Below are 22797 nucleotides of genomic sequence, written 5' to 3'. Positions count from 1 at the left end.
TGTATTTTTAGTAGAGACGGGGTTTCACCGTGTTAGCCAGGATGGTCTCGATCTCCTGACCTCGTGATCCGCCCGTCTCGGCCTCCCAAAGTGCTGGGATTACAGGCTTGAGCCACCGCGCCCGGCCTCGTATCTTCTTAATATGTTTATGATTTAAAAGCATGCATTGGAATTAACCTACACATAAATATAAATCAATCCCTTGAAGTCATCCAATAATGCTTGGACATATGGTAATTTTATTTGGATCACAAAGTATATGTCTTATAAGTTATTGTGAACATGAATGAGGTTTGTGATGCTGCAGATGAATATTTAGTTAAACAAATGATGCATGAAGGCAGTAATTAACACAAAAGTCCAGGAAATGTGGTGGAGCTGCACTGTGCTCAGAATAAGGACATGATGGCCTATCCCTATTAACCACATTCTTATCTTCTCTCATCACTAATATATCTTGAGTCACGTGTCCAGCCCTGGCCCATTCGATCACCTCCAGGAATGTGGAATTTCATGGCACAGACTTGGATGTTGGTGAGTATGCCTGTGGTTAGAGTTTAAATAACTATGGGTGTGATCTACATGGATGAATGAATTAGTTGAGCTAATGGGGGAAGATTTCACCTCAGAAACAAGGAAAATTTTTCTAGTAACTAAAGGTCTACAGACAGAAATAGGAGGAAGTTTCTGACTTGCAAAGGAGATTGGAAAAGATGGAATCTAAATTCCTTTTATGAGAGTCTGTATTTCAATTTCACTCTTAAATAGAAAAAATATTAAACACGTAAACACAATAAAAGTCCATTTCCACAGGCTAGGAAATCTATTTTGTTTAGCCAAAATATCCATTTGAAGTTGTATATAGCTTTTAGGATAAATGTAGATATTTATACATTTAATTATTAATAACACCAAAGGTCAAAACACAGTAGTGAATAACATTTAACAGAAAAAAACTAAATGTTAGAAAAAATATATAATTTTAAATAATGTATGAGGAACTATTCAGTACAGATAATAAAACATTTTCTGTTTCTGAAAATACTATTATTGATTTTAAAACGTATGCCTTCCATAGCAGTGATGCATAACTCCAAGAAAATGTAGTAATTTGTGGATAAAACTACCTATTTAATTTATTTTGACAGTATGTTGTTTATAGAGAAATATTCTAATTCACCACAGTAAATTTTGCTACTTTGACTTTCATAAGCAAACATTTTAGGCATTCTTAAAATGCAAATAAGTGACTATTTTAATCACTGTTCCTGCACTCTTTCACTTATTCTAGAGAAAAGTGGGCTAAACTATTTTAACCACGACTGAGAATAGCTGATTGCAGATGCTCACTCAGAATTCTAACATTCCTTCCTCTGTGTATTCATTATTTACTATGCTAAGTCTCTTTCACAAGCCTAAAATTCCAAAACTATGTACTCCTAAAATTGCAGTTTACTGATTCAGGTCCAGAAGACATGTATGGATAGTATACAACTATGCATTTGCTGCATAGTGACGGGTCATAATGAAACACTAGCAATTTAGTACATTGTTTGTAGTGATTACTGGATTGTGTAAGTTCTGTTTGAGCCTCGTAATTTTATTGGCCTTACTCATTTTAATAACTTTACTTCTATTTTCTTCAATTCCATTTTGTGAATAGGACTTTCTAAAGGCTTTTATATAGGGATACTGTGGTGTCTTCATTGAAAATTTAGAGGATGTTATGAAACATCCATCCAGTTCACATCCATATTTCTTTAAACTCTCACTGAAGGTGCAGCTACCAATACTCACATTTTACCATAGGATTCTGCATTCCTGGACATGATTGAGTGGACCAGGGTTGGACACCTGACTCAGGATGGATTAATGAGGAGAGAAGATAAGAATGTGATAAATGTGGAGAAGTCATGATCTCATCATCTTAGGGGAAGTGGAGCAGGAAAATAGAAGGAAGTAAAAGAGAAAGAAAAGAAAGCTGATCTGCAAACAAAGATGAATGGACCAGTCCTGGTGAGCAGCAAAAGATGAAATAGGAGCAGATTCTGGCTGTGGATTCTTATCTTTGGCAAACTTTTCTTAGGTCTCTCGACATTTCTGACTTAAGGTTTCCATGAGACACTTCAGTGTCCTTATAGAATAGCACATTTTGTTCCTGACCTAATTTAAATTATTTCCCATTATTTGCATTCACAACATCCTGTAACAATGCTTATTTATATATTCTTAGGACTGTAGCATGAACTTTATTTATATCAATTGACTTAATCCCCAATCATAATAGTAAACTGGGTATTAACCTCATTCTGCAGAGGAAGATGCAACACATGACTATAGAGCATTTAGAGCAGTGCCCAGCATATGCTAAGCCCTATGTCAGTACGGGCTGTTATCACTACCCTGCTAAATTGAGAGTCTCTTCAGATCAGGTCATATTCCGATTTTATTTTGCACTTTGTTTCCATTTCTAATGCAAATCGTTTTCCTTTGATACACTTAGTATCAGTAGTAGTTATAAAATATATGATCAGACCCCAAAATTGAGAATTCCTCAGTAATAATATAAATGTGTGAGCTTACAGGCAATATTGTGTGTATATGTGGTAGTGGTGTGTGTGTGTGTGAGAGAGAGACAGCTGTATGCTCTTTTGTGTCTCCTCTATCTCACAAGATTTTATAATGGGTTTTAATTTAGACACTCTATCTCAAATAATACAAAATTTTATAACATCTGGATAGTATATGTACTATTATAAACACCTTATAACAGCTTATAAATATAATATTTGCATAGCTAATGTCTTTTTTACATATTACACTATAAGGAATAATTCTTATTAAATATGAGTAAAATAAAGTTCTAGGTTAACTCTGCTATTAGTCAACCTAGGGGATGAATCCATATCTTTGGATTTAAAATTCATGTTATTTCCAATTATTTTGGAACATTTGTTTTTTTTAAAGAAAAAAACATTTATTCATTCTTAAATGAATAAAATGTTAGTACGTTAAATAAACATATTAAGCAAGGAACACATATTTCAGATCAAGGAAGCTAAAGAGGGATACTTACTGCATAGTTACCACATACCAGGCATTGTGCCAAGGGATTCTACATGTGTGTTTTCATTCTATCTTCAAATCAAACTATTGTGACTCATGCCATCTATCATAGAGCAGTGCTAGGAGCAAGTAGATAATGGGTGGTTCCGTAAGTGATTCTGAGTCTCAGAAAGATCATTATGGATTATTTTCAATCATGATTCAGTTAGCGTTGCCTATTTACTGTAAGTACAAAATGTCTCATAGCCGAGCAATGTATAAATAAAGCAGCCTTAGGCTATTGAGTTGGGAGAACTACCTAGGTTTCTGATTTTGGGTTTGGGCCAAGAAAATGTGAAATCTCTCAAAACTAATTCCACCTTCTACAGGCTCCTCTCTTGACGGGTCCATCCTGCATGGGAACATGCATGCTTTTGTCTCTCCCTGACTGTAATTTAATAGTAAACAACCACTACTACACCATCTGCAGTAGCAGCCCAATGTACTTCTCATGGAGCCAACAGATATTGTAATAACACTACTTAAGAACAAGAAAACACCGATGATGCACTTCTCTCTTTGAGGTAAGAAAAGTTTTTTTCATGAGGGAATATCTTAGAAAGTAAAGCATGTATAGCATTTTCATTTAACTTTTACTATCCAAACTAACACCCCATATATGTATATATACAGGGGTGGTAATTTTGGCAATGTGAGAAATTTTGGTAACACCTCCTTTAATAGAGCATTATGCATATTTCAGATTCTAAGGACATAGAGCATTCAGGAATCCTGCCTACTGTTTTCCTCCTACTAAAGATTTTTTCTTTATCCTCTCACACTATTAAAAAAAAACACAAAGCTTACATTTTAACAAATTGCTCCAGACTTGACTTTGCTATCTTATCTAAAATTTTGGAAAAGGGAGAAGAAAATTAGCCATAGAAAGAGTAACTTAATTTAGAGCACACGGCATAAAACATTTAATCTCGATCCTGCTATTGAGTTTTAACTTCCCTGTAATATGTAGTTTAAACTATGCTGTTCAAAAGTAGAAATGTAAATCCTCAGGCCCCATCTCAGATTACAAAATTAGAATCTCTGAGTTTTAACCCAAGTTTCTGTGGTTGAATAGGTGACTTTTATGAATGCTTATAACTTGTATTTAAACCAGAATCATAAACATTTGTAGGTGTTACTGTAGGGGTGACTCACAGGTGAAAATCCTAAGGTACAGACCAAAGAACACGGAAGAATTCTCAGGTGAATACCATATCATCAACCTTGAGGCCTTCAAACAGGATTGCCAACAATTTAAGGAACCACCCATGCCTCTGCCTGTGTCAACTACATTCGGTCTCTCTGAGCTCATATTTCTTCACCTGTGATCTGGTTTTACTCTGTCCTGAGGAGCTGATCTCATCAGGCAGGCAATGAATACTCAGAGAAAGGTCCAAGGGCTTTCTCTCTGCTGTTCTGTTCAGCTTGGATCAAGCGTATAATTTTATTCCCCAAATTCTTCCACAGTAGTGCATTCAATACATAAGACTTAATGATATTGTGTTCACTAATACAGATAATGCTAAAGTTGAAAGAAATCTTAGCTTTATCTAATCCATGTACATTTTGCTAAAGTATAAACTAACACCCTGAAAAGTGGTGCCAAGCTCGGAACTACGGAGCCAGAAACAATGTGAGAAACCAATTCCATATACCCTGACTCCTGAGCTGTTTTCTTGTTACNTTAAACACGTAAACACAATAAAAGTCCATTTCCACAGGCTAGGAAATCTATTTTGTTTAGCCAAAATATCCATTTGAAGTTGTATATAGCTTTTAGGATAAATGTAGATATTTATACATTTAATTATTAATAACACCAAAGGTCAAAACACAGTAGTGAATAACATTTAACAGAAAAAAACTAAATGTTAGAAAAAATATATAATTTTAAATAATGTATGAGGAACTATTCAGTACAGATAATAAAACATTTTCTGTTTCTGAAAAATACTATTATTGATTTTAAAACGTATGCCTTCCATAGCAGTGATGCATAACTCCAAGAAAAATGTAGTAATTTGTGGATAAAACTACTTATTTAATTTATTTTGACAGTATGTTGTTTATAGAGAAATATTCTAATTCACCACAGTAAATTTTGCTACTTTGACTTTCATAAGCAAACATTTTTAGGCATTCTTAAAATGCAAATAAGTGACTATTTTAATCACTGTTCCTGCACTCTTTCACTTATTCTAGAGAAAAGTGGGCTAAACTATTTTAACCACGACTGAGAATAGCTGATTGCAGATGCTCACTCAGAATTCTAACATTCCTTCCTCTGTGTATTCATTATTTACTATGCTAAGTCTCTTTCACAAGCCTAAAATTCCAAAACTATGTACTCCTAAAATTGCAGTTTACTGATTCAGGTCCAGAAGACATGTATGGATAGTATACAACTATGCATTTGCTGCATAGTGACGGGTCATAATGAAACACTAGCAATTTAGTACATTGTTTGTAGTGATTACTGGATTGTGTAAGTTCTGTTTGAGCCTCGTAATTTTATTGGCCTTACTCATTTTAATAACTTTACTTCTATTTTCTTCAATTCCATTTTGTGAATAGGACTTTCTAAAGGCTTTTATATAGGGATACTGTGGTGTCTTCATTGAAAATTTAGAGGATGTTATGAAACATCCATCCAGTTCACATCCATATTTCTTTAAACTCTCACTGAAGGTGCAGCTACCAATACTCACATTTTTACCATAGGATTCTGCATTCCTGGACATGATTGAGTGGACCAGGGTTGGACACCTGACTCAGGATGGATTAATGAGGAGAGAAGATAAGAATGTGATAAATGTGGAGAAGTCATGATCTCATCATCTTAGGGGAAGTGGAGCAGGAAAATAGAAGGAAGTAAAAAGAGAAAGAAAAAGAAAGCTGATCTGCAAACAAAGATGAATGGACCAGTCCTGGTGAGCAGCAAAAAGATGAAATAGGAGCAGATTCTGGCTGTGGATTCTTATCTTTGGCAAACTTTTCTTAGGTCTCTCGACATTTCTGACTTAAGGTTTCCATGAGACACTTCAGTGTCCTTATAGAATAGCACATTTTTGTTCCTGACCTAATTTAAATTATTTCCCATTATTTGCATTCACAACATCCTGTAACAATGCTTATTTATATATTCTTAGGACTGTAGCATGAACTTTATTTATATCAATTGACTTAATCCCCAATCATAATAGTAAACTGGGTATTAACCTCATTCTGCAGAGGAAGATGCAACACATGACTATAGAGCATTTAGAGCAGTGCCCAGCATATGCTAAGCCCTATGTCAGTACGGGCTGTTATCACTACCCTGCTAAATTGAGAGTCTCTTCAGATCAGGTCATATTCCGATTTTATTTTGCACTTTGTTTCCATTTCTAATGCAAATCGTTTTCCTTTGATACACTTAGTATCAGTAGTAGTTATAAAATATATGATCAGACCCCCAAAATTGAGAATTCCTCAGTAATAATATAAATGTGTGAGCTTACAGGCAATATTGTGTGTATATGTGGTAGTGGTGTGTGTGTGTGTGAGAGAGAGACAGCTGTATGCTCTTTTGTGTCTCCTCTATCTCACAAGATTTTTATAATGGGTTTTAATTTAGACACTCTATCTCAAATAATACAAAATTTTTATAACATCTGGATAGTATATGTACTATTATAAACACCTTATAACAGCTTATAAATATAATATTTGCATAGCTAATGTCTTTTTTACATATTACACTATAAGGAATAATTCTTATTAAATATGAGTAAAATAAAGTTCTAGGTTAACTCTGCTATTAGTCAACCTAGGGGATGAATCCATATCTTTGGATTTAAAAATTCATGTTATTTCCAATTATTTTGGAACATTTGTTTTTTTTAAAGAAAAAAACATTTATTCATTCTTAAATGAATAAAATGTTAGTACGTTAAATAAACATATTAAGCAAGGAACACATATTTCAGATCAAGGAAGCTAAAGAGGGATACTTACTGCATAGTTACCACATACCAGGCATTGTGCCAAGGGATTCTACATGTGTGTTTTCATTCTATCTTCAAATCAAACTATTGTGACTCATGCCATCTATCATAGAGCAGTGCTAGGAGCAAGTAGATAATGGGTGGTTCCGTAAGTGATTCTGAGTCTCAGAAAGATCATTATGGATTATTTTCAATCATGATTCAGTTAGCGTTGCCTATTTACTGTAAGTACAAAATGTCTCATAGCCGAGCAATGTATAAATAAAGCAGCCTTAGGCTATTGAGTTGGGAGAACTACCTAGGTTTCTGATTTTGGGTTTGGGCCAAGAAAATGTGAAATCTCTCAAAACTAATTCCACCTTCTACAGGCTCCTCTCTTGACGGGTCCATCCTGCATGGGAACATGCATGCTTTTTGTCTCTCCCTGACTGTAATTTAATAGTAAACAACCACTACTACACCATCTGCAGTAGCAGCCCAATGTACTTCTCATGGAGCCAACAGATATTGTAATAACACTACTTAAGAACAAGAAAACACCGATGATGCACTTCTCTCTTTGAGGTAAGAAAAGTTTTTTTCATGAGGGAATATCTTAGAAAGTAAAGCATGTATAGCATTTTCATTTAACTTTTTACTATCCAAACTAACACCCCCATATATGTATATATACAGGGGTGGTAATTTTGGCAATGTGAGAAATTTTGGTAACACCTCCTTTAATAGAGCATTATGCATATTTCAGATTCTAAGGACATAGAGCATTCAGGAATCCTGCCTACTGTTTTCCTCCTACTAAAGATTTTTTCTTTATCCTCTCACACTATTAAAAAAAAACACAAAGCTTACATTTTAACAAATTGCTCCAGACTTGACTTTGCTATCTTATCTAAAATTTTGGAAAAGGGAGAAGAAAATTAGCCATAGAAAGAGTAACTTAATTTAGAGCACACGGCATAAAACATTTAATCTCGATCCTGCTATTGAGTTTTAACTTCCCTGTAATATGTAGTTTAAACTATGCTGTTCAAAAGTAGAAATGTAAATCCTCAGGCCCCATCTCAGATTACAAAATTAGAATCTCTGAGTTTTAACCCAAGTTTCTGTGGTTGAATAGGTGACTTTTATGAATGCTTATAACTTGTATTTAAACCAGAATCATAAACATTTGTAGGTGTTACTGTAGGGGTGACTCACAGGTGAAAAATCCTAAGGTACAGACCAAAGAACACGGAAGAATTCTCAGGTGAATACCATATCATCAACCTTGAGGCCTTCAAACAGGATTGCCAACAATTTAAGGAACCACCCATGCCTCTGCCTGTGTCAACTACATTCGGTCTCTCTGAGCTCATATTTCTTCACCTGTGATCTGGTTTTACTCTGTCCTGAGGAGCTGATCTCATCAGGCAGGCAATGAATACTCAGAGAAAGGTCCAAGGGCTTTCTCTCTGCTGTTCTGTTCAGCTTGGATCAAGCGTATAATTTTATTCCCCAAATTCTTCCACAGTAGTGCATTCAATACATAAGACTTAATGATATTGTGTTCACTAATACAGATAATGCTAAAGTTGAAAGAAATCTTAGCTTTATCTAATCCATGTACATTTTGCTAAAGTATAAACTAACACCCTGAAAAGTGGTGCCAAGCTCGGAACTACGGAGCCAGAAACAATGTGAGAAACCAATTCCATATACCCTGACTCCTGAGCTGTTTTTCTGTTACTGTATGGTACTATCTCTCTCTGCAATCAGTTGAGAAACCAATTTCATATGCCCTGACACCTGAGCTGTTTTCTTGTTACTGTATGGTACTATCTCTCTCTGCAATCGGTTGAGAAACCAATTTCATATACCCTGACACCTGAGTTGTTTTCTTGTTACTGTATGGTACTATCTCTCTCTGCAATCGGTTGAATTCAATATGTGATATGAAAACAAACTGAAGGAAAGTGACAAGTTTTATTCTATGTGGAATGGAGACATCAGATATCTAAAGTAAATTTCCATCAAATCTTAAGAGTAGATAAGATATAATTACAGATATTAAATGGTCTTCATTAACTTTGCATTTTTCCATAGTACAAATTTATCCTTAATTCCTCCACATGCATTCGTATGTTCATTGCAGCACGATTTACAATAGCAAAGACTTGGAAGCCACCCAAATGTCTATCAATAATAGACTGGATAAAGAAAATGTGGCACATATACAAATACCATGCAGCCATAGAAAGGAATGAGTTCACGTCCTTTGCATGGACATGAATAAAGCTGGAATCCATCATTCTCAGCAAACTAACACATGAACAGAAAAATAAACACTGCGTGTTCTCACTCATAAATGGGAGTTGAACAATGAGAACACATGGACACAGAGAGGGCAACACCAGACACCAAGACTCCAAGGCCTGTTGGGGGGTGAGGGGCAAAGGGAGGCAGAGCATTAGGACAAATACCTAATGCATGTGGGGCTTAAAACTGAGAGGACAGGTTGATAGGTGCAGCAAACCACCATGTATACCTATATAACAAACTTGCACGTTTTGCACATATATCCACAAACTTAAAGTAAAATTTTAAAAATGTATCCTTAGAAAGTTTAATTATTTATATAAATTGTATATAAAATTTAAGAAAAACATACATTTAGGAAAACCATATTTAATAATTCCAAATGAAACTTTTAGGTGAGTGGGGGTCTGTGGAAAAAAGATGTGAATATCTGAGATTGAAAAGAATCACTGAAATCATGTACAAACTCTGTTTTCTTGCCTAGTGGTTGCTTTCTCCATCAGAGACAAAAGGCATCAAATGCAGACATATAAGAACCCTGCAAGGACTGTGTTCACCTACCACTGAACTTACCAACTCCAGGCAAAATATGCTCCAATATTAAAATCACATTTCAAAGTATATTTAATTTTGCTAGTCTCAAATGAGAATGACACTATTATGAGATCTCTGGCGTGTCGATTATTCTAGCCAGAAACTTCTGTCACAGCAGCACCTTTGCTCGAGTTCTTGTCCTGCATCCAGGAAGAATGAGGTATGCAGAGAAGTGAAGGGGGAGGAAGAAGAGTTTTATATAGCATTAGAACAGTTCAGAGGAGTGGGTAGCTCCTCTCTGTAGGCAGGGTATCCAGTCAAGTAGTCAGCTCTCTGCAGAGAGGAGGCCCTGGAGAGGACAGCTCCTCTCTTCAGGCAGGTTATCGGGACATTTCTGCAGGTCTCTGAAGCTCTCAGTGGAGGGAGTAGCTCCTCTCTGCTCACAGGTTGTTTCTGCAGCTATCAGCAGAGAAGTTACTCCTCTCTGCAGCTGGTCTTCAAGTCCTATTGTCTCTCTACCCTCTTTGTCCCTTGGCCATCCTCTGCTCTGCTCTGGCTGAGCCCAGGTGTATTAGTCCATTTTTACACTGCTGACAAAGACATACCTGGAACTGGAAACAAAAAGAGGTCTAATTGGACTTATGGTTTCACATGGCTGGGGACGTCACAGAATCACGGAGGTGAAAGGCACTTCTTACAGGGCAGCAGTAACAGAAAAATGAGGAAGAAGCAAAAGCAGTAATCCCTGATAAACCCATCAGATCTCGTGAGACTTATTCACGATCACGAGAATAGCATGGGAAAGACCAGTCCCCATGATTCAATTACCTCCCCCTGGGTCCCTCTCGCTGTACGTGGGAATTCTAGGAGATAAAATTCAAGTTGAGATTTGGGTGGGGACGCAGTCAAACCATATCATTCCATCCCTGACCCCTCCAAATCTCATGCCCTCGTATTTCAAAACATCACGCCTTCCCGACCATCCCCCAAAGTCTTAACTCATTTCTGCATTAACCCAAAAGTCTGCAGTTCAAATAGTCTCATCTGCGACAGGGCAAGTCCCTTCTGCCTATGAGCCTGTAAAATCAAAAGCAAGCTAGTTACTTCCTAGATACAATGGGGATACAGGCATTGGGTAAATAGAGCCATTTCAAATGGGAGAAATTGGCCAAAACAGAGGGGTACAGGGCCCATGCAAGTCCGAAATCCAGCAGGGCAGTCAAATTTTAAAGCTCCAAAATGATCTCCTTTGACTCCAGGTTTCACATCTAGGTCACACTGATGTAACAGGTGGGTTCCTGTGGTCTTGGGTAGCTCTGCTCCTGTGACTTTGCAGGGTACAGCCTTCCTCTCAGTTGCTTTTATGGACTGTCATTGAGTGTCTGCAGCTTTTTCAGGCACATGCTGCAAACTGTCAGTGGATTTACCATTCTGGCGTCTGGAGGCTGGTCACCCTCTTCTCACAGCTCCCCTAGACGGTGCCCCACTAGAGACTCTATGTGGGGCCTCTGACCCCATATTTCCTTTCTGCACTGCCCTAGCAGAGGTTCTCCATGAGGGCCCCACTCCTGCAGCAAACTTCTGCCTGAGCATTCAGGTATTTCCATAAATCTTCTAAAATCTAGGCAGAGGTTCCCAACCCTCAATTCTTGACTTCTGTGCACTTGCTGGCTCAATACCACATGAAAACCACCAAGGCTTGGGGTTTTTACCCTCTAAATCCATGGCCCAAGCTCTAGATTGGCCCCTTTCAGCCATGACTAGAGCAGCTGGAATACAGGTCACCAAGTACCAAGGCTGTACACAGCACAGGGACCCTGGGCCCAATCTATGAAACAACTTTTTCCTCCTGGGTCTCCGGGCCTGTGATGGAAACGGCTGCTATGGAAGATCTCTGGCATGGCCTGGAGACATTTTCCCCATGGTCTTGGGCATTAATTTGTTCCTTGCTACTTGTGCAAATTTCTGCAGCTGGCTTGAATTTCTCCTCAAAAAATATTTTTTCTCTTTCTTACTGCATTGTCAGGCTGCAAATTTTCAGAACTTTTATGCTGTTTCCATTTTTAAAATGAATGCTTTTAACAGCACCCAAGTCACCTTTTACATGCTTTCGTGCTTGGAAATTTCTTCCACCAGATACCCTAAATCAAGTTCATCTCCATCTGAGACCACCTCAGCCTGGACCTTATTGTTCATATCACTAGCAGCATTTTTGTCAAGGTCATTCAACAAGTCTCTAGGAGGTTCCAAACGTTCCCCCATTTTCCTGTCTTCTTTTGAGCCCTCCAAACTGTTACAACCTCTGCCTGTTACCCAGTTCCAAAGTCGCTTCCACATTTTCAGGTATCTTTTCAGCAATACCCCACTCTAATGGTACCAATTTACTGTATTAGTCCGTTTTCATGCTGCTGATAAAGACATACCTGAAATTGGGGGAAAAAAAGAGGTTTAATTGGACTTACAGTTCCATGTAGCTGGGGAGGCCTCATCATGGCAGGAGGCAAAAGGCACTTCTTACATGGCAGCCACAAGAGAAAAATGAGGAAGTAGCAAAAGCAGAAACCCCTGATAAACCCATCAGTTCTCATGAGACTTATTCACTATCACAAGAATAGCTCGGGAAAGACCTACCCCCATGATTCAAGTGCTCTCTCCGAGTCCCTCCCACAACACGTGGGAATTCTGGGAGCTATCATTGAAGTTGAGATTTGGGCGGGGACACACCCAAACCATAAAACCAGGAGCTAAACGATGAGAACATGTGGACACATAGAGGTGAACACCATTCACTGGGGCCTATTGGAGGGTGGAGGGTGGGTGGAGGGAGAGGATCAGGAAAAGTAACTAATGGGTGATAGACTTAATACCTGGGTGATGAAATAATCGGTACAACAAATCCCATGATACATGTTTATCTCTGCAACAAACCTGTACATGTACCCCTGGACTTAAAATAAAAGTTAAAAAAAATTTATCCTCGGCCTAGACAGTTATGTGTCTGATAGAGTGAACCAGCTTGAGTTGTCTTCTAATAAGAGCAAGGAAGTAAATTTTTGTCAAGCATTTTGGTCTACTGTCTTTCTCCTCACTTGGATAGCATGCCCACCTGCACTATCTATTTTAACACATTTTCTTCTCTGCAGCAAGTTTTTATCTTTTAAATATTTTTGATGTTGCTAGACAAGAAATATATAGCATTTTAAATTCTATTCTGTATTATTGGTGAGACTGAACACTTACATTGTGTTTATTAGCTATTATTACTTATTAGCTCAATAATTATTTATACATTTTAGACATATCATTTAGGATACTATTTCTTTGCTAAGTCAATTTATAAGAAATTTGCATGTTAAAATAATATTTACTTTACTAGTTTCATATAATCATTAATTTTACACAAAAAATTTTCAATTCTTGACTTTTGTTTTACTTTACGCATCTCTTAACTGAATGAGACCTTGCTTACAGTGTTACAGATGTTTACATAAATGGTTATTTCAGAAAACCTGGGAAAATTCTACTTGCAAGTTGGTGGGGCGTCTGGGCATTTGCTATTAATACTGTTCTTCCTTCATCTAAGAAGAGATGGAATTGATAACTTTGCAATATTGCCTCAGAAGTAAGGGTACTACAAGGCCCTGACCAAACCCTTCCAGAAGAAAATGTATAAATGTTGCAAGACAGTATTTGAAAGAGAGATGACAGAAAATGAGAGTAATTATTTCCAACATTCATATTTTTTCTTCCTGAGTCCAGGAAAATTGTGCATCATGCTACTGTTATGGGATCCTTGGGGTGTCACTTCACCAGCTGGCAACCTCTGCAACCAGTGGCAGCTTTGCCTGAGTTTTGCTCTGGCTGCTGGACTCAGTCTGCCCACTTAGCCTGGCAGGCTGCAGTCAGCTCCCACTACTGGCCTGAATCCCATACCTGCCAAGGGCGAGCCAGACATGGAGCAGTGAGGGGTGTGTGAGCAAGCATGGCATCCAGCCACTGCTCACAGCCAGGCACACCTGCTATGGTGGGGCCAGCAGCTCCAGGCACCAGCATGGGCACTGGCTCCCATGAGGCTGAAGCTAGCCCAGGTATACCATAAGTGATTTCCACAGCTGACACCGGAGAACATGGTGTGGCTCCCAGAAACTTGGAAATACCAGGAACTGCAGAGCCCTAGGTTGTCACAGCCCTGGCTCAGGGAGCTCCTAGGTTTGCGCTCCCTGCAGGGCCACAGCTCTTCTCTCCTTCTCTCTTCTCTCCTTCTTGTCACCTGCAACATGGCAGGCAAAAGGCATGTTTTATCTGTTTGTATTACAGCTCTTTTAGCCCCACCATCAGCAGGTCCTGAGTTCTTGTTCTGTGTCCAGGAAAAATGAGGTACACGGACAAGTGGAGGGTGAGCAAGATAAAGAGGAACTTTATTGAGCAATAGAACATAGGAGACCCACAGTGGGCAGCCCCTCTTCATAGCCAGCGTGTCCCAACAAGTGTTCAGCTTTTAGTAGAGACAGTAGCTCCTCTCTATAGCTGGTTGTCCCATTGTTTCTTCAACTCTTAGCAGTGAGGGTAGTTCCTCTCTACAGCTGGTTGTCCCATCATTTCCTCAGCTCTCAACAGAGAAAGTAGCTCCTCTCTTAGTCAGGTTGCCCCAGTGAGTGTCCAGTTCCGGTCCTAGAAGTGGGTTCTGCCTCCCTTGGGGGCATGGGGCACAGGGGACCCACTGCCGCCACTGCTGTTCCCACAGCCACTCCTGCCAACAACACTTGCGCCTCCCTGCTACAGCCAACATGGTGGCAGCAGCCACTCCGATGGCCTGTCACTCCCCTCACTACTTTGTGATATTTCTACTACACAATAGAGAGGGCCTGGCTCTCAGTGCCCTTATTAAGAAAAAACGTTATAATTAGAAATAATCATTGCCAATCATTTGAGTTATGAGTGGGTGCTTCCCCATTAGAAGCAATTGGCAGGGAGTGTTCAGGAGGTTTGTCTTTGGACAGCAGCAGCTTCTTGTTCCCAAGAAGAAGACGTCCCAAACTGCACAGGCCTTCAAACTAAACAGGCCATGGGACTAACTGAGCAGCCAGGGCACACAAGGCCTGGTTATCACCTAGTATTATTTATATTATCTAAAGTCTTTCTCCTTTGATAATATCTCTCTTTTGGTATTTTAAATGCGTTCTCAATTCCTTTAAAAAGAGTCAAGTGATTAGTGAGTATCTGCAAAAGAAATAATTACTCCTGATGGAGGCAAATTTCCAAAACAGCTATATTTAATATAGCTTTCTATTTCCTTCATACATGAATGAACACTTGACTGAATATAAAATTGTGACATCATAAATTTTCTTTCAGCATTTTATTTTCTGATATTTAGCACTGTAGAGGTGTATTCAAAGTGAGAATGACTTCTACCACATAGCTAACTATTATTTTTTTAAAGTATTTTGTTTTTTAAGTTGTATCCTGGGTGAGATTTTTTTTTTTTTTAATTTCAAGAATGGGGCTTTCATCAATTTTAACAAGAATTTGAATATTTTTTCAGTCTTCAAGCTCAAGGTTGTTGTTTATATGTTTGTTTTAGTCAAAAAATCTTTCTCATCTCATATGTCATTATTTTGGCTTCAGCTTTTTTCTTACATCTTCTTTGGGAGTACTTCAGTCACTCCTATAATTTTCTGCCTCTTTGCATTTATTACCAATCATTTTCTGGTGTGACTATTTTACCATAAGACAATTTAAGTGTTAAGGCAAATAGAATTACTGGCAGTAAAATGAGTAATCACATGATGATAAAAGTTATATTTCACAAGGAAAAGTTGTTAAATTCAATTCTGATTTTATATCCGTGTGTATGTGTTTGTGTGTGTGTGTGTGTGTATGAGAGAGAGAGAGAGAGAGAGAGAGAGAGAGAGAGAGATCTTATATATGCTGGCAAAATATAGCCCCAAAATGTACAAAGCCTAAGTTAACAGGCATTCAGATGACCGCACAAGAATTTTCAGAGCCCCTGAATATGTTACATTTGTGGAAAAAGAAACTTTGCAAATGTGCTTAATATCAGGGACCTCAAGATGGCAAAATTATCCTGCATTAATATAAGTGGGACCAATGCAATCATGAGTCCTTAAAAGTAGAGAATGTTTCAGCTGTTGTCAGAGAACAATGACAACATGAAAAACGTTTGATACCCCACGCTGACTGTGAAATAAAGGGGGGCTACATGCAAGAACTAGGGAGAGGCCTCCAAAGGGGCAGTCCTGCTGCCCCTTGATTATATCCCTGTCATACCCATGTTGGAATTCTGACCTACAGAACACTAATATAATAAATGTGGGTTGTTTTAAGTCATATATTTATACTCATATCTCCCACTCTAATACAAAACAATCGGGTTCATCCTAGCATTCTCCCATTTGTTCATTATAACTTTTTTCTCTGACAGTGAGAAATATGGTTGTCATCTTCATTATATTTACTTATTTGTTCAAACGTAGTACATATATAAAGTAATTTCAGAATTGGTAATCCATACCGCTGTAAGAAACAAATTTACTAACTGTTTTTAAACAGTCTTTTCTGGCTTTAGCCTTATAGTTTGTAGTACAAATATTGTTTTACAAAATTACTTAAGTCAGCTGCTTTCCCAAGACAGGGGAAGTTCTCATTAGCGGCCACTTCCAGTCTAGCATGTCTGCCTCTCGGCTTGAATTACTAATCAATCACCAAACTCTGTAAGGGAAAAAGCAGCTCAGACTATTGGTCTCACTTTCTGCATATCTTGGGTATTTACACTTCTTTTTGTTGTTGTTGTTGTTGTTGCCTTGTCAGCTTTGAACTTGTTTTTTTGTTCACAGGTCCATGAGATTGCTGAAAGTTCTCAAAATTCAGTTTCTTCAGCTTTTAATAATTACTTTCTTCTTGTTTGATAAGCATCTCTATCCATGAAATTTGTGAATCAACAACTGCTTGAAAAGAATAGTGCTTCCGTGTAGAAAGTCAAAATCATCTCAGGAGTTTTATTTTTCTCTGGAATCTTGGTTCTTTAAATCTTGGCTATCTTAGTTACTCTTCAAAGATGGGTTGTTTGATTGTGTGCTTCTTTTTTCACTTTTTCACTTGTTCTTAGTGGGAGGATTGGCCAGTTACAAGCTATTTCTTAGCAGGTAGAAGGGAAAATTCTCAAAGCCTGTAACTGTTTCCCGAAATGCTAGTTTTAGTGTTTAGTTTTACTTCGTGTTTCTTAATCCTAAATTAGAAGCCTGCCACTATAACTTTCCTTTCCCATTATTTATAATGGATTGGCTTTGATTTTAAATGGCATCATATTTATCATTTAATACATTTACTAGGAACCTTGAAGAGAACATATGAGTCCTTGCAAGCAGGTTACCATATTGGCCTGGAAGTGTCTGTAGAGTTGGAGTCAAGTTTTCTTTTTTCTTACTCAAAGAATAAAACACATTTTGCTTTAGTCAAAGTACTTCTATAATAAATTAATAAAATATATAATAAATATGTGACATATAATAAATATGTGACATATAAATAAATTATATGTGACATATAATAAAATATGTGACATTTATTTTGAATAATTCCAAAATTATTTTCATGAAGTCATTTACCGTAGGGTATATCTTCAATTAGGGATATATTAACAAAATGTATTTTACAGACATTAGGGGAAAAAATAGAGTGAATTAACATGTGAAAATTGTTCACAAATCAAATAAAATCATCAATCGATTAGCTTTTACCTTTTAAAATGCACCATTAAATAAAACAATTATTTACTTTATTCAATTATGTTTCAAAATAATGTTGACACTATTTCCTATAAAGACAAATATAATGAGTATTCNTTTCATGAAGTCATTTACCGTAGGGTATATCTTCAATTAGGGATATATTAACAAAATGTATTTTACAGACAGTAGGGGAAAAAATAGAGTGAATTAACATGTGAAAATTGTTCACAAATCAAATAAAATCATCAATCGATTAGCTTTTACCTTTTAAAATGCACCATTAAATAAAACAATTATTTACTTTATTCAATTATGTTTCAAAATAATGTTGACACTATTTCCTATAAAGACAAATATAATGAGTATTCTGAAAATGATAGGGTGTGACTCACATAAATGTATCTTCTTCTGTGCAACCCCCAATTTCCCAGAGCATCCAAGCAGGTTAGCTATGATCCAGGAAGGCAGCAGCAGCAAGTTTAAAAGTGATCATTGGTTATTTAGTTAATGTGAAATTATCTTGGAAGTGCTCTTCTCTCACTGATCCCCATTACCTTGGCAAAATATGTAACTGATTCTGTCAATGCTCTTGTACTTGTCCTGCCAATTAATTCCATTCATATTCAAAGTAGTTTCAGTCACACTCCATTTCAATCGATTTTATCTGCATGGCGCACTGGTCACAGAGTGGTCACATTGTACAGCAGGTGAAGCTGGCTATGAGATGTCCCACAGTCTTTCAGTCAGTGCACTGCTGGAAGCCTGTGCTTATTTACTTATTCAGCAAATATCCTTGCAGCGTTGGGAGAGCACTAAGGAAATAAAAGTGAAAGAGGCATATTTACGTTTTCAAGAATATTATTTTGGAGAACAGACATCTTTAAATACAGATTTTTTTAAGTATAAAAATAATTACCATTTGTGTGGTGCTTCATAGATTATATACCACATTATCACATAGTATGCCTCAGTTAAGTCCATGATATAGCTATAATGTTTGAAACATCTATCTTCAATGTATGAAATGGCTATGTAATATAAGTTTGGGTAAATCAAAGAAAAGATAATTCACTTTGTACAAGGTGAAATGTACAAGGTGAAATGCCCTTTCCTCATGTCCAATAGAACTATCAATAGACATTAATAATAGATACCAAAGAACACAATAGAAAAAAATGTGGTTTATATCTTTTCTTTTCATTTGTCATTCCCTGTCCCTTTTGTTTTCCATGCATTCATACTTGATAAAGTCTTATTTTCTTCTTAGAATCCTTAGGCAGATCTGCCATCTCGTGTTCTCTTATGTGAAGCTTATAAATTGACCCACCACTGTACTCTATTTGGAAAAAGACAAAACCTATATTAAAGTCTTTAGGTTTCTTATTTTAACCTGCATTCTACCTAAATTCCAGAATCTACTGCTTGATTTTTTTAACATATTAGTTAGATGCCTGCTTATTAGTGGCTGAAGTAGAGTAGATGCTTAATAAGTATTCATCAAATGGAAGAATTATCAATCACTAAGTTAATAATATTAGACACCCATTTAGTAAGTGCTTGCTATGTGTAAGGCATAGTACTAATGCTTCTTGTGGATGGCCTCAGTTAATCCTCAGACCAACCCTAAGACATGGATATTTTACTATCATCATCCCCATTTTACAAATAGGAAAACTCAGGCACAGAACTACAACAACTTAACAATGAGTACATATCTTGTTATGGAAATAATATCAGACCTATGTCTTGACTATGTTATGAGCTGCCTTTAACATCGGAACAATTATATGCATCTTTTTATTCATTTTAAAAGGTCTGAATTTGATTAATTTTTGAGGTCCATGGCTTTTTTTCAAATGGACTGCATTTCTCAATTGTATTCCCAAACAATAAAGCTAAACCTTAATGTTTCAAAACAGTATTTAAAAGGGTTGATCAACTTTAGTGTTGATTGTGAAAATCACATCAAGGATTTTTATACAACTAGTTACAGATCTTGACAAATCTAGTTCCAGACGCAGACATTGCTATCATCAAAATAAGAGCTATATGACTAACTTTCTTTCAATATAAAATAAGAAAATCTGGCGAGGCGCGGTGGCTCAAGCCTGTAATGCAGCACTATTGGGAGGAGGCCGAGACGCGGGCAGATCACGAGTCAGGAGATCGAGACCATCCTGGCTTAACATGATGAAACGGCCATCTCGTACTAAAACAATAGCAAAAACTAGCCGGGTGCGAGGTGGCGGCCGCCTGTAGTCCCCAGCTTACTCGGGAAGGCTGAGGCAGGAGAATGGCGTAAACCCGGAGGCCAGAGCTTGGCAGTCCGAGCTGAGCATGACCGGCACGATGCACTCCAGCCCTGGGCGACAGAGCAGACTCCGTCTCAAAAAAAAAAATTATGTAATAATATATATATATATAGAAAACTCATAGTGAACAAATTGTCCATTTAAATTTTATCCTTTTGATTACTGACTAAATAAAAATTTACAGATAAGATAATATAAAATAGTCTTTTAAAATAGAGTTTATATCAGGAATGTCTACCAATATTAAACAATTCAACAGAAAAAAATACCTTGGGGCATTTCACCTTTTGGAATATTATTCTTTGAAGACTGCTGGCATCATTTTTTTTTTTTTGGTTATTATATAAAACATAAAATAATCTACAATTTCAAAAGACTTCTATCAAAAGTATCATAATAAAATATAATATATAAAATTAAGTTCTAATGCTCACTATTATATGTGACCTATGATGTATATGGATGTGTTTATACATGTATATACACACATACATATGATAAATGTTTATACATGTATATACATGTATAAACACACCCACATGACAAATGTTTATACAAAGAGTAGTTATCCTTGATTTTTGTGAAGCCAATGAAAAGCATGGACTAAATTATTTGTTTTAAGTTTTATGTAGAGTTGTAACATTTTGGTTAAATATAAACATAAATATAAATCATTTCATGTTTTCATTTTGTTTCTAGGGGAATATTCATTTTAAATAAAATCTATTCTGCATTTTTAAATGTTTTTTAGAAAGTGTTTTTGGTAATAAAATCTCTTTTGTTTCAGAGAATGGAGACTGATTCAAGTTTCCTGGAGAAATGGAGCTTATTGTAAGGCTGCACACACCCATCATAAGGGAGATGGGCATCAGAGGAAAAGAAGTAACACTGGTTATCAACTATCCAATTGCTTTTCTTTCCCCCAGCAGCAAGAAGAGTTCAGGGAACCATAGTATTTCTTCACTAACATGATGCTAGAGACCAAGAGGATATTGATCTCCAATTAAAGTCATTAGGAGTATCCTCAGTTTTAAATCTAAGAAAATTCTCATCCTTTGAAATATTATTGGTATATTTTAATGAGTCTCTCAAATACAGATTAGGCAATATTGCTCCAGAGATAGAAACTACTGTGAATGGCTTTAACTGAAGATACATGGGGATAATTTTAATGTATGACATTTGGGGTAATTAAGGCAGAGTAGTATTGGGTGAGGGGAAAGAGGGTGTTTAGGGAAAGAAGCTTCATACATGTCAGTGGGCTCCTACAGCTGTCTTTCCTACACATATGTGCATAAGCTTGAGTAGTTTACCTTGCTCATGATAATTCCATGCCAGAGTTTAGGAAAATTTTGCAGGACATTTTGACTTGCTTTAGGCAACACTTCTCACCCATACTGAAACACTCTCCTTGCTAACAGAGAAGAATACAATCCCAAGGCCATAGACTCTTTTGTTTGATATAGTCTTGTCTCTCTAATGAAAATCAATAAAGAAAAACCATTTTGCCATTAATTTTAACAGTTTTTTAACTGCATGCTATCTAAAAATGTATCAACACAATAGAAATGAGAACATAAGCTTTGATATTGACTTACCTTTCAGATTCCTCACACACTACTCAGTTGCTAAGAAGAGCCAGTCTCAGGTGCACCTCCATGAACAAAAGGGGAGGCAACATGGAGCCGCATCTATACTTTCATGGATGCTTAATCTTGTGTCTATCTTTTCCACTACCCCTGTATTATTTTCTTTTGGTTGTGGTAACAAATTACCGCAATCTTGGTGACATTGAAAAATAGAAATCTATTCTCTTACAGTTCTAGAGTCTAGCAGTCCAAAATCAAGGTGTGGTGGGGCTGTGCTCCCTGCAGAGGCTGCAAAAGAGAATCTATGCATTGTCTCTTCCAGTTTCTCCTGGCCAATAATATTCTGTGACTTGTAGCCATACCAGTTCAATCTCCAAGGACACCATCTTCAGATTTGTCTCTGCTCTGTTTTCACATTTCCTCCTCTTCTGTACATGTAGCCAAATCTTGCTCTGCATCCCTTTATGAAGTTACATGTGGTTGCAGTGGAGCTCACCCAGATAATTCAAGATAACCTCCCTATCTCAAAATTCTTAATTTAGTCTATGGCCATACCACCCTGAACATTCCTGATCTTGTCAAAATTCTTAATTTAATCACATCTACAAAGATATTTTTTCTCGCCATATAAGATAGTATTCACAGGTTCCAGGGTTTAAGACATGGAAATATTTTGAGAAGCCGTTTTCCAGGCAACCACAAATTGTTCATTGGTTAACAAGTAAAACCAAGTACATATAAACTCAGCTGAGTCTAAATTCTTTCTCTCAAACTTCCTTAAGCCCAACCCATCTTTATTACCTAGACCAACTCAGAGACACACAAAGGTCTTTGAGAAGACCCCAAGAGTCAAATACTGCTGAGTAGACACAGGGCAAATGACTCAAACACTGCCTTATGAGAGAAATATAATTTTCACTTAACCTAGTTAACAATTTTTTCATCAGTCCATAATAAAACTTTGACAGTACAATTCATCTTCATTTCCATTTTAATGTTTTTGAAATCAAAATATGACTTTTAATCGATGTGTGCATTTTCTGTGATAGTTTTACAACCTCCACTGCCCAGGAAAATTGATTATGAATATCATTTGATAAACTCATAAAAAGGAAGAATGTTAACATATATCTGAACTCTCATAAAAAGTAGGCATGTTAATATATATAGCTTCCAAGATAATTTCGATGACTTGTGAGTCAATTACTATATGCCTAAATAAATA

The 22797-nt window shown here is 36.9% G+C and overlaps 2 long non-coding RNA genes across 4 annotated transcripts in view; one reads left to right on the top strand and one right to left on the bottom strand.

The window, feature by feature from the left end:
- The window catches only part of LOC108533948 (uncharacterized), a 28846-nt gene extending 21725 nt beyond the window's left edge, over window positions 1-7121 (bottom strand). Inside the window, exon 1 of the long non-coding RNA XR_001886855.1 lies at window positions 7102-7121. This is a non-coding gene — a long non-coding RNA (uncharacterized LOC108533948). The remainder of the gene's footprint in view (window positions 1-7101) is intronic.
- Window positions 1-21467, top strand: part of LOC108533936 (uncharacterized) — a 28736-nt gene extending 7269 nt beyond the window's left edge. The window contains exons 2-4 of one of the 3 annotated variants that reach the window (XR_001886854.1): window positions 5949-6035; window positions 7460-7655; window positions 20771-21467. This is a non-coding gene — a long non-coding RNA (uncharacterized LOC108533936). Of the gene's footprint in view, window positions 1-5831; window positions 6036-7228; window positions 7316-7459; window positions 7656-20770 lie in introns of those variants that run through there. The other 2 variants (XR_001886852.1, XR_001886851.1) reach the window with 2 other exon arrangements.
- Window positions 21468-22797: the final 1330 nt, after the last annotated feature.

Source organism: Rhinopithecus bieti, unplaced genomic scaffold (genome assembly GCF_001698545.2).
Source record: "Rhinopithecus bieti isolate Rb0 unplaced genomic scaffold, ASM169854v2 scaffold_905, whole genome shotgun sequence".
Classification (NCBI taxonomy): domain Eukaryota; kingdom Metazoa; phylum Chordata; class Mammalia; order Primates; family Cercopithecidae; genus Rhinopithecus; species Rhinopithecus bieti.
Note: the sequence above shows the minus strand (reverse complement) of the source record. Positions and strands in the feature narration are given on the sequence as shown.